Raw genomic sequence first — 11,401 nt, 5'->3', positions numbered from 1 at the left:
AGACCTGGCTTGGGCCTGCGGCTTGACCTGCGTCCGCATTGCAAGATGACAGGGCGTGGACCCGAGTCACAGCAGGACTTGGGCTCTGACCCATCCCTCTAGCTGGGGTCTAGGACCTGGGTGCTGCCCGCTTGGTGACTCGAGTCAGACTGATTTGTGTGTGGATGGAAGGGGGGCTCGGGCTCAAACCAGAGTTAGAGTCTGGGCTTAGTGCGCAGTGTAGACACACCCAGTCTGTAACTGAGACCCAGCAAATTCATCTCACCCAGGCCACTGATACAGCCGCTGGCAGGACTGAGAAGTCTCTCTCTCAGCTGTTTGGCTGGCTGCTGCTTGCTTGCTCAGGGGCTAACTGATCATCAGATGTGGGGCCAGGAAGGAATTTGCCCCAGGTCAGGTTGGCAGGAACCCTGGGGTGTTTCCACCTTTCTCTTTAGCATGGGGTGGGTATTGCCTGCTAATGCATAACTCACCTAAGCAGTTCCCTGCCTTGTGCTGTGGCAGCACGTTGGTCCCTCCAGTTCTTTGCCTGTGGCATGAGTCTCATCAGGACTGTAATACTTTGCCTGGTTCTGGTCGTTGGCTTGGGGCAGGGATGCTGGGTGGGGCGGTGGCCAGTGACACACAGGTGATGTGATCTGCTGGTCCCTTCTGCCCTTCAACTCAGACTCTGACAGTAACAACTTTCATCCACATGAGCCACCGCTCCCCATGCCGGGGGAGTTTTCTCCTGCAAAAGGAGATGCACCCCCACCCCCACCCACAGGGCCTCGCAGCAGTCATGATGGGGCGTCACTTTCCCTGCAATCAGCATCAGAGGGGTAATTTTATCCTGCAGGCAAAAAATAGCAAGAAGGGTTTGATTTGCATGGCAATCCTGGGGCTGACAACTCTGCGTCTGCGTACAGACAGCCCGTAAAACACAGGGGGAATAGCCAGCTGCCTGTAAATGTCCATCATAAAATACTGTGTTGTCCATAAAAAATAGTCCCTGGGAAGCAGGGCTGTTTTCTGGCTGCTCCCTCTGGCTTTTATTGGGCGCAGGGCGTTGGGTTCCGTTACCCGTCTGAGTTTATAGCGGGGGAAACGGTGACATTGGGGGTAGGCTTGGAATTAACTAGGAACTTTGCCCTCCTTTTATAAAGGGCCCAACCCAGCACCCACGGAAGGCAAGGAAAAGTCCTGTGTCAGTTTCAAGTGGCTTTGAGGAAGGCTCTAGGATCCAGACCCTGGGTACGGGTTTTCCACGATGTCTTTGCTTTTCGTGCCGGCGAAGCATTGTCAAAAAATACAGTAAACGGTGGGTGTCTGGAGCGATGCGGCAGCCACTCATCACTGGATTGTTTGTCTCTGGCTTGGCAGCTCCAGATAATAAGCATCGGATGTGATATTTTTTGTGCACAGCTCTGAATTCTCCATCGCAGGGACTGACCATCCCCAGTTCCCAGGTGCCAGGTTGGGAGATGTCTATTTATCATGTGCGCTCTCTAAACCATGAAGAATACCAGACAATTTGCTGAAAAGGCTTTGGAGAGGAAATTACTATCAGGGGGAGGCGCTGGGGAGATGGAAGAGCTCGGTTCTTTTTTTCTTCCTCTTGTGCCTCAGTGTTTAAAGCTCAGGCTGGATTAGAAAAATGACAGGGAGCCCCCAGAAAACCCAGAGCAGAAGTTAAAATGCTGGGGCTGCAGCAAAGACACAATGGATTGGACGGACCATCTGTGAAGGTCCATTCAGACCTTGGTGGGTCTGTCATGTGAAACCCGGAACACCAGGAACTGGCCTGAGAGCCACCAGACCCAGTTCGAATTAGCCATCAAATGGCAGTGAGCAATTTCCAGCCATTACTGACCCTAGCTGAATTGGAACAGAAAGAGTCTCAGGCCTAAACTTAAACCCATGAATCTGGAGCTGTTCAGCCACCACTTGACAGGCAGGAAAGATGGTCTGGGGTTTTGGAGCCCTGGGCTGGATTCCTGGTGCTGCCACAGACTCACTCTCCGCTAATTTCTCCGAGCCTCAGTAATGCTTTTTGTCTATTTTGATTGTGAGCTTTTGGAGGGCAGGCCTGCCACTTGCTGTGTATCCGCAGTGCCCGGCACAGTGGGGCTCTGATCTCGGTCAGGGTCTGGGGGTGCTACCATACCGCAGTGATAAGAGGGGTCCTTGGGCAGTTTGGATTCTTCCTGGCTAACAGCCAGTGAGCTTGCCAGTCAGAAGACCCGACCACTGTTTGGTGTCAGTACGTTTGCAATAAAAGGCGCTGTTATTGTTAATGCCTTTTTTTGCTTCTGCAAGAATGTTTTTTTTAAAAAAGGAACCTGAGCCAAACGAGCCCTTAATTACCAGCATATTAAAAGCTGCCTCCTAAAGGAAGAGGAGAAAAAAAGGCACCCTTCCATTCTGCACAGTTGTCATAGAAAAAACGAGGACAAAACGCACCTCAGAAGTGGCTCAATTAGCAATCTCTAGGAGCTGGGTGGGGTTTTTTTCCCTCTGCACTCCAAGCTGCTGACATGATGGATAAATAGTCCTGAAAAGTTGCTAATTGAACAGATTTCAAACATGATTGCCAGATATTTTGCAACTCCCAGGCCTTCATTACCATGCAAATTCCGCTCGCTTGGCGCTGGGGATTGGGTGGAGGGGGGGGAGTGAATCACCAGGGAGAAGGGACAATGTCTCGCAGTGGGGGATGGGAGGCAGGCAAGAAGGTGGTAAAACGAGGGGGAAGGTTTATAACAGGTCCTGGGAAGTTTAAGGAAATCGCTCCAGCACCCGGCTAAAGCCCCTTTACTACACTCTGCTCCCAGTCCCTGGCCTAGCATGGCCCCAGGGCATGGCCAGAGGGCACTGCTCTGTGGCTATTCTCTGCCTCTCAGCAGCCACGGGGAGCAGAGAGTAAGGCAGAGCAGCCCTGAGGTGGCTCTAACTAATACCAGAAGCCAGGCAGGGCCCTGCAGTGCCCCAGAACGTGGGCAGCCCAAAGCCCCACTCCAAGCCCAGGGACAAGGGAACAGAGACTCAGCCCCCCCACCCCACCCCAGCAGGAATTTGATCCGTAGCCCCATGAAGCCTCCTCTCCTGCCACTGCATGTGCGTCTCCCCAGCGAGGCCCCGCGGAAGCTGTGACTTGGCTCTGCGCCAGGGACTGGCTGCCGATGGCTCAGACAGCGGATTTCTCGCCTTCCCCGCTGTGGCTCGGGGGCAGGAATCCCACAGCCAGCGAGTGCCCTCTAATCTGAGCCGACAGACGCTGCCCCGAGCAACCGTCCCTCCCCATTAGCCTCCGCTGAGGCACATGGGCTGGGGCCTGGGAACGGCACGCTGTGGCGGTTTCCCGTAAGCTCCCGGGAAGGAGCCCTGGCTCTGTTGTTTGTGTGTGTGGTGGTGGTGGGGGGTCACTCCCCCAGCTTTAGGCGGGCACGGGGAGAGCTGGGCTGGAAGGGCCGATCCCCCCTCTGGCAGCAGAGTGTCTGGGAGGCACATGTGCTCTGGCAGAGGGGTCCAATCGAAGGACTGGGAGCTCCTGAGCCCGGAGCCTGGCTCTGCCACAGACTCCCCCTGTGGCTCGGAGCATGCCTGGGCCGCCTTCCTGCTTGGCCAGGCCTCCCTGGGAAGACCCCTTTCCCTTGGCCTGGACACCACCCCAGGCACCGCAGGCTGTTTGCATTTGCCTCCCATGCACACCAGAGAGCCAGTGAGTTTCAAGTTCTCGTAATCGTGGAGAAAAGCTTGAAAATGGGACCCCTAAATGCTCTACACCCCAAAGGCAAACAAAAGACCCGGATTTAGTATGGTTAAAGTCTTGTGATGTGATTTTGGGGGCACTTCTGATATTTGCAAGGTTGGAGCTGGCTGGCAGCCAGGGGCGGCTCTATGTTTCACCCCAAGCACGGCAGTCAGGCAGCCTTTGACGGCGGTTCTACGGGAGGTCCGCCAGTCACGCGGATTTGGCGGCGGTTCTGTGGGTGATCTGCCTTCTGCCGAAGCCGCGAGACCGGCAGATCTCCCGCAGAAACGCCGCCAAAGGCTGCCTGACTGCTGCCCGCACGGCAACCGGCAGGCCGCCCCCCGTGGCTTGCCGCCCCAGGCACGTGCTTGCTGCACTGGTGCCTGGAGCCACCCCTGCTGGCAGCACAGCAACAGAGCGGCTGTAAAGCTGTGGCCCATGGGAGAACAGGGTGCATAGGGCGTCGGATCCCCATCTGCAAAACAGGGAGCAGCTTTCCTCCTGCTCGGCAAGGTGGGGGCCGAGTCAGGGGCTGGTCAGCCAGAGCTCAGTATTGCTGTTTGTTCATTAAATTCATCTGAATTTAAAATTGTGCTTCCCAGATTGGAACAAAGTGGCACATTCCAGGGTTAATAATTCACCAAGCACAGAAACCCATCCCCCCACCCCGACACCCGCTGGGTTAACCCCTTGGGCCATGCTCCCGTCCATCCCAATAAGACCCCTAGCCGGCCAGTGCAGAGCGCCCAGCCCTGCTTGTCTCAGATGTCAGTGGCGCTGCACATTGCTTGACAAGCCCTCAGCCTGGCTGCCGAACTTTGCTAGCTCAGAGATCGTTAAGCCTAATAAACTTGATTGCTGCTTCCCTCTCATCAAACACGTTTTTTTCTTTTTTCTCCTTGATCTGACATGAACCTCACTCCCAGCCCACATCTCTCCCCTGCTGGGGCCACCTTCAAAATTCCTCCAGCTGCTCTGTCCATTCTCCACTGCTGGCCACTCCTCCGCCGCCTGGCTCAGGGAGGGGAAAGGAACTGAGGCCCAAGGACTCGCAGTCCAGCTGTTAACCTTGGTGTCCTTTCCCTCCCCCCACAGCTCCCTGCTGCAGTGTCAAGCGGAAACAATTCTCCTCTTTTTCGGTCCTAGGTGCTGTTTTGGTAAGCCCAGGCAGGCAGCACCCTGAGGTGGCTGCACGTCAGTTGTGGGCTATGGGTACCTTGCATACAGGTATATGCAACCGATAAACACTTTGGGATCTTTGGGGATGAAAGCCATTATAACCCTGTAACCCAGCAGCGCCTCTCTCCTCATGGGCAGGGGCACATCGGCCTCCCCCAGGCATCCCAGCTGGCATCTTGCAGCTACCCTGCGCCGCAGCACACCCACAGCTGCTTGAATCGATGCCACAGGCCTGGCTTGACTGATGCATTTTGCCGTCACCCTGCACTGCGAGCTCTGCTTCCTCCAGAAGACACCCCCAGTCCAGCATCTGGGGCCTCCGCTCTCCAGACCAGCCGTCTAGCAGCTGAGAGCTCTGCTCCCACGGGGGAAGGGCCATCAGAGCACCCTGAGTGGGCAGAGATATTCAGTACTGACTTTGGGGGGATGTGAAACTGTTCACCCCAACTCCAGCGCAGGTGACTGGGGGCTGGCACCATTATCAGCTGGTGCTGTTGGGTGGCCTTCGTGAACAGGGCTGGGCCCACTTCAGTTTGCAACTCCCCTCGCAAATTGGCTGTGACCACCCACCTCGTTAGCAGCCTCAGCCAGAGGCCATGGACTAGAGGCTTGAAGCCCGTTGGCTGAGCAGTGGTGTATGTACACGCTATTGGGAGTGTGCACGTGGGGCTCTGTGCACGCATGTGTGGGTACATGTGTATGTTTGTGCATACGTGTGTGTGCACCTGTCTACGTTTGTGTGTGTCTGTGCGTGCATGCGTGTGCGTGTGCACGAGCCTGCACTATCCATGCCTGGCTGCACTTGGCCGATGGTCCCCCGGGTGGCTCGTCTGGCTCCTGTAAGCAGTGGGAAGATGATGCCTAATAAATCGAGCGCGGCCGCAGCCCCAGCCCCAGGGGCTGACAGGGGATCTGGGGTATCGGTTACTGCGGCGTTCGACGCAGTGCTGCACACGAGGCTAATCTGGGAGGTCAGTCACGGGTGAACGGCTCCGGCAGGGATGTGCCTGGCCCGGCCATGGCAGGCAGGGGGCAGTTCCGCAGGGGTCGGGCTGGGGTCTGGTTTAGCTCATTGCACACTGCAGTGACCTGGAAGAAAGGAGCAGGCAGGACAGGGCTGCCGGGGAAGGGTGAGCAGAGTGAGCGCTAAGCACCGGGGGCAGCCAAGGGGCTCCCAGACACAGACGTGCCCTGTGTGTCTCTTGAACTGGGCACTAGTATCCGCCACTAACACCGAAGGCTCAGCATTGCTGTGGGCTTGGCCCCTGAGAGGTGCTGTGTAAGCATAAGACTGTCTGTGTGTCTGTCCGTGCTACGCTCCGGGGAAGGATGTCTCCACTGGCTCTAGCTGAGAGGCAGCATAGCTCAATGGGCAGGGCGTGGGCTGGGGGCTTCTGAGTTCTAATCCCCTCTCTGCTGCAGGAGGACCTGGGGCAAGTCTGTCACCCGTCTGTGTATTTAAGGTGTCAGTTCTGTGTCTGAGCAGCGCCGGGCACAGCAAGGCTCTGGGTGCTACATGTGCCAGTCGTTCTCGCTGGCTGGGGGGGGGCAGCACCCCAGGATCAAAGCTCAGCAGGAGGTGCCAGGGCAGCTGTGATGTCTTGGGTCAGGCCAGCTGCTTTTACCAGGTCATGCTCAATGCTGAGCAGAGCAGAGAATCCCAGCGAGGCCTATAAGAGATCCTCTCCCCACCATAGGGCTGTGAGGTTGCTGGGGGGTTTTATCCTCTGCAATCAGCAGCAAGTCTATGGCTCATGGACTGGTGCTGCTCGTGCAGGCTGTGGTTAATCATTCCATCGCTCATTAACTGTGTGGCTTTCTTGCTTTGTTAATTTGCTTACTGCCAGTGACTAGGTGCATGGCACATTGGCCCCTGGATGGTGCCCCCTGTGCTGTGTTGTCGTCGTCCCCTCCCTTCCCCCATGCAGGGCACTGCCTAGTGTCCGCGCTTCCGGGCTCAGCGAGCTAGAGCAATCTCCCTGCAGTGCCCCAGCGCTGGCTGGGGAGGGCACAGGCCAGCTTTCCGAACGCCAAGGGGGCATGACCACCGGTGTCCCCACCGAGCGCCGCCAATGCTGGAGATGCGCAGCCTCTGACCGTGCTGGAGCCCTGAGACGGGACACGATGGAAGTGAGCTGCAGGAGTCAGTCACGGGGAGTCAGGGGTGGCTGGGAGCTGGGGGGCAGGGAGAAGGCTGAGTCGGCTAGGAACCCACTTGCCCCCTGGCTCCCCATTACAGCCCTGCGGGCCCTAGGCCACGTGTGACATACCACGGACCACACCCGGCTCCCACTCACCCAGCCGCTAGGTCCCATTGCAGCCTGGACTGCGGAATGGGGAGGGTGGGGAGAATCAGGGGATCGGGCGGAGCTCAAGCGCTTGCGATTTTCAAGAGTGGCCCCTGAGTAGGGAGGCCTCCAATTCTCAGAGCCCAGCGTGAGACGCCTGATTTTTCTTGAGGGGTGTGTGTGTGCGTGCGCGTGCGCACATACCTACACGTGTATGTGCGGGGGGACTCCAATTGTGGTCACTGGGGACCCAAGGGTGATTGCACCCATACCCAGGCCCTGGTCTCAACCTTGGCCTGGGTGAATTAGTGCTGATCACGCGAGGAGGAAGGCTTTGGGGTAGGGGCGATTTGCTTTTTGCTTTTCCGCATGCCCAGGCAGGCTGCGTGCGCTCGGAGCGTGACTCAGCCAGACACAGTGACGGGGAAAAGCCTGGAGGCTTGGGAGTGCTGCGGATAACACGTTTGGGTTTGGGTTTGACTTCCTCGCCCAGAGCGTTGGCTGGGGAGCGTGACTAAGGCAGGGGGGTTCTGGGGACTGGCGACCGAGCGCCTGGAGCTGACTCATTGTATTCCAAGGGCGCCCCTGCAAAGCTGCAGGTAGATTGGAGAAGTGAGGACACACCATATGCCGGGGAAGGTTAATTTTAGACGCTGCTGCCAGTGCCTGTGTGTAAGCGAGTGGGGGGTGTGTGTGTGTGATTATTTCTCTCTTTCGCAGTCGTTCCCTGCTTCCCCACCACCGCTGGCTGCTCTGCCCCGGCAGGTCCCAGTTTAATAATGTGCAGCGACGAACTGGGGCGAATCCAGGTGTTGCCTCCAGAGGCGGCTGCGCTTTTCTTGGCTGAGATGCAGCCAGACAGAGGAAGAAAAGGCGCCGGGCAATTACCTGGCCTGCTGGCTTTTCTCCGCCGTGGGCCACCAGCGCCACCTACTGCCCAGGCCCAGCCTGTGGCCAACCCCTCCCTCGCAGGCCCTGCGGTTCAAAGGCCAAATTCCTGCCCCCCACCCAGGTTCAGCTCTGTGCCTGGTGTGATCCCACTGACATCAGTGGGTGAATTCGGGCCCGGGGGGGAATAGGAGAGGCACGGTCCCTCTGGCTGGTGAACACTGCGAGCCCCGTGAGAGCCTGCAGTGCTTCTGCTTGAGAGTGAGGGGAGGCGGGTGTCGGTCCCGAGGGCTCTCCAGAAGTTACTTGAATAAAGGGGAGGGGTCCCATGCAATGCCCCACGAGTCCTTGGCAGGGATTGAACCGGTGCTAAAAACAGAGGCCTCCTGCACAAGGAGAGACCCTATTAGCTGCTCCCAGTAGGCTGTAATTCTCATAGGAGGACCAGCCACTCAGGGGTGACCTGCAGTGAGCATAGAACCAGTGGGTTACACTGGCTTTGCCTTTCTCTGCATAGGGGCTGGTGTGAGGTGGGGTCTGATTGCTCTTTGGGAGGTGCTGGGGGCTCTGTGCTGGGTTCCTGGGGGACCTGACATTGAACCTGACCCCTCCCCATGGCAAGGTAGTGGGGACCCCTCCCTACGTTCAGCCCTGACATTTGAATCCAATGGTTTCCATTCTCGCTGTCCCTGACCTGGCAGTCCTACAAGCTGGAGCTGGCTGGCTGAGGTCTGTGGGGCCGTACGCTGAGATCTATGCACTGGTGCTGAGGGCAGCTCACACACACACACACACTTGCACGCCCGTACACACACAGGCACAAGTGCTCTCTAAGGGCTCCAGTCAGCGCCCTTTGGAGCCAGTGGGGATCCCGGCTGGTTTCGGTGGGCGTTGGGTCAGGCCCTAACACACACGCTCTCCCTTTAGCAAGTGTACGCAGGAGGACCCAGGCACACGCACTTATCCCTGGCGCACACTCCTCAGGCCACTGCCACGTCACTGGCCCCGCCATGTGGGTTCAAGGAAGTGAGATGCGGCCACCTCTTCCCCAGGCCTGCGGTGCCTGCCGCACCAGCCAGGCACAACTGCCGGGGGCCGGTTCTGAGCCAGTCTCAGTCTCCGGGGGCTGGGTTGCAGAGAGAGCTTTGCGGGGTCTTGGCCCTGTGATTCCCAGTGTAATCAAAGCTCAGTGGGTGCCATTGCCCCCTGGGATCCCCCCCTTCGCTCACAGAAATCCAGTGCTCCCATTTGCACGGCAGGACGCAGCTCCACATCCTGGATTGTTGATGCTCAGCTTCCACGGCGCTAACCCAACCTGTGCCTCCAGCTTGGATTTCCCATTGGTTAACGGGCAATGTGACCAGCTGGCCCAGGCCCTGGCAGCGCCTCCCCCAGTGGGGATCACTCCGGCCTCTTCTCGTTGGCCAGCCCTCGCATGCAAGTGGCAGGTGTTGGTAGAAGCCCACATTGTCCCTCGCTGGCAGCACCGCTTGGGAACTTTCTGCGGAGGAAGAGGAATTCCCCTGTGGCTGGGCCGGGAGTCAGGAGAGCTGGGGTCGGTTCCTGGCTCTGCCGCAGACTCTGGGCCTTGCTCTGGGTGTGAAATGGGAGAATAATCCTTCCTTTGTCCCACACACCGGGGCTGGGTTCCCCAGTCTGCCGAGCGAACCTGCACTGGCTGGCAGGTCCCGCTGGAGCACTCCCCTTGCCTCGGGGCAATTCGGGTAGGAGTGTCTCTGCTGGAACCCCCCCAGGGAGGAGGGGTGTGTGGCTGGGGAAGGGAACCCTGTATCCGTGGCATAAATTAATCTGTCCTGCAGGATCAATCTCGGCCCCTCAGTTCTGCTTCTATCTTTGGCTCATTCATTCAGTCCTGGGCAACCGAGTCCTTAGTGCCAGAGGGATCCGCCGCACAGAGCCCTTTTGATCAGCTCTAGGAAGGATATTTCCTCTCCTCTCCTCCTGTTCTCCTGACTCTAACTGTCCTGGTGAGGGGGCGCTGGTGTGGAGGGCGGGAGAGCTCAGAGACCGTGACAGCGCTTAGAGTGGCAGGATGAGGGATTCTGCAAAATCAGAGATTGTGTTTGCAACATTAAGCAACCCCCGACAAACGTCTAACCTGGGAACCGAAGGAACTGGGCCATTCCTTGATTGGCTGGGGTCGTTATGTTCAAGCAATTTCCAGATCATCATTTCAATTTGTTTAATTCCTTCCCTGATTGTTCTGCTCTGAGTAATTCCCCTGCCATGGCGCTGCATGTAATGGGCCCCGTCTCTGCGCCATTACAGAGCCTTCCCCAGGAGGCTGGCATGCGCTTCCAGAGCCACTTGGCAGCTGCGTGGGACAGGATTACAGCCCTGGAGCAGGCCCCAGCAGTCAGAGAGCACCCAGTGGGAGGAGCCATGCGTGCATTCTCACCCGGTGCGGCACCGGGCACCCCTAAGTGCTGCCATACAAACGCTCATTCAACAGTGATAATAAATATTACTGCTCTCTGCAGACAGAGGAAGGGGGCAATGCAATGAGCCACCTTTGGAGCCTTTTCTTTGCAGCTGGAAGCACTAGAGACTGTTAGCGGGTTGTAAAGAAAAATTTGACTTTTGCTTAAAGTGATCGGCCAAAGCACTGGAAAGACAATCTAGCTGCTAATGTACCACCCGCCCTGGCTCTGCCTGACACCTGCCCGTCATTATTACAAACACGGTGTAGGAAAACCAGCCCCGGTGCCTGTTTAATTCCGAGCAAAAATGTTTCCATTTTTCCCCATTTTGTTCCTCCAAAATGTTCCGTGTGTCTGTTCAGCCACTAGCCAGGGTGAGATTAGCTGCTCAGGGTGAGGACGGGGCACAGGAATAAATGCACTGGCTTCCCCGGGATTTCTCCTTTCCTGTTCGCCTTCTGTAGGGTCACAATCATCCTCACATTCATGCACGTGTGGAGTCACCCATTCATGCACATGCAGCGATATGTGCTCAGACACATACTAACATGTGATGTGCATATACATACATTTGTGTACACATGCATGCTCACAGGTAGCTGCACACACGTGCACCAATGGCCGTGCAGTCAGGACACATCCCTCCACTCACACACAGAGACACTTTTTGGTATCTGCATTTTAAAAGCTGCTTTCTGCTGGGCAGGTGGTTGCGCACATTGAGGTTAATAGTTAAACACTTCCAGGGCGACATCTGCAGCCTTTACACAGAGCCCACTGGGGGCACTTTGTCGCTACACTCCCGTCCTCCTATCGTATCCAGTCCGCTCTGGCCCCACTCCAGTTCTGTAAGATTTACAGGCGTGGCCCTA

This window comes from Mauremys reevesii, linkage group 26 (assembly GCF_016161935.1).
Source record: "Mauremys reevesii isolate NIE-2019 linkage group 26, ASM1616193v1, whole genome shotgun sequence".
Taxonomy (NCBI): Eukaryota; Metazoa; Chordata; order Testudines; family Geoemydidae; genus Mauremys; species Mauremys reevesii.
This window is presented reverse-complemented; position numbering follows the sequence as displayed.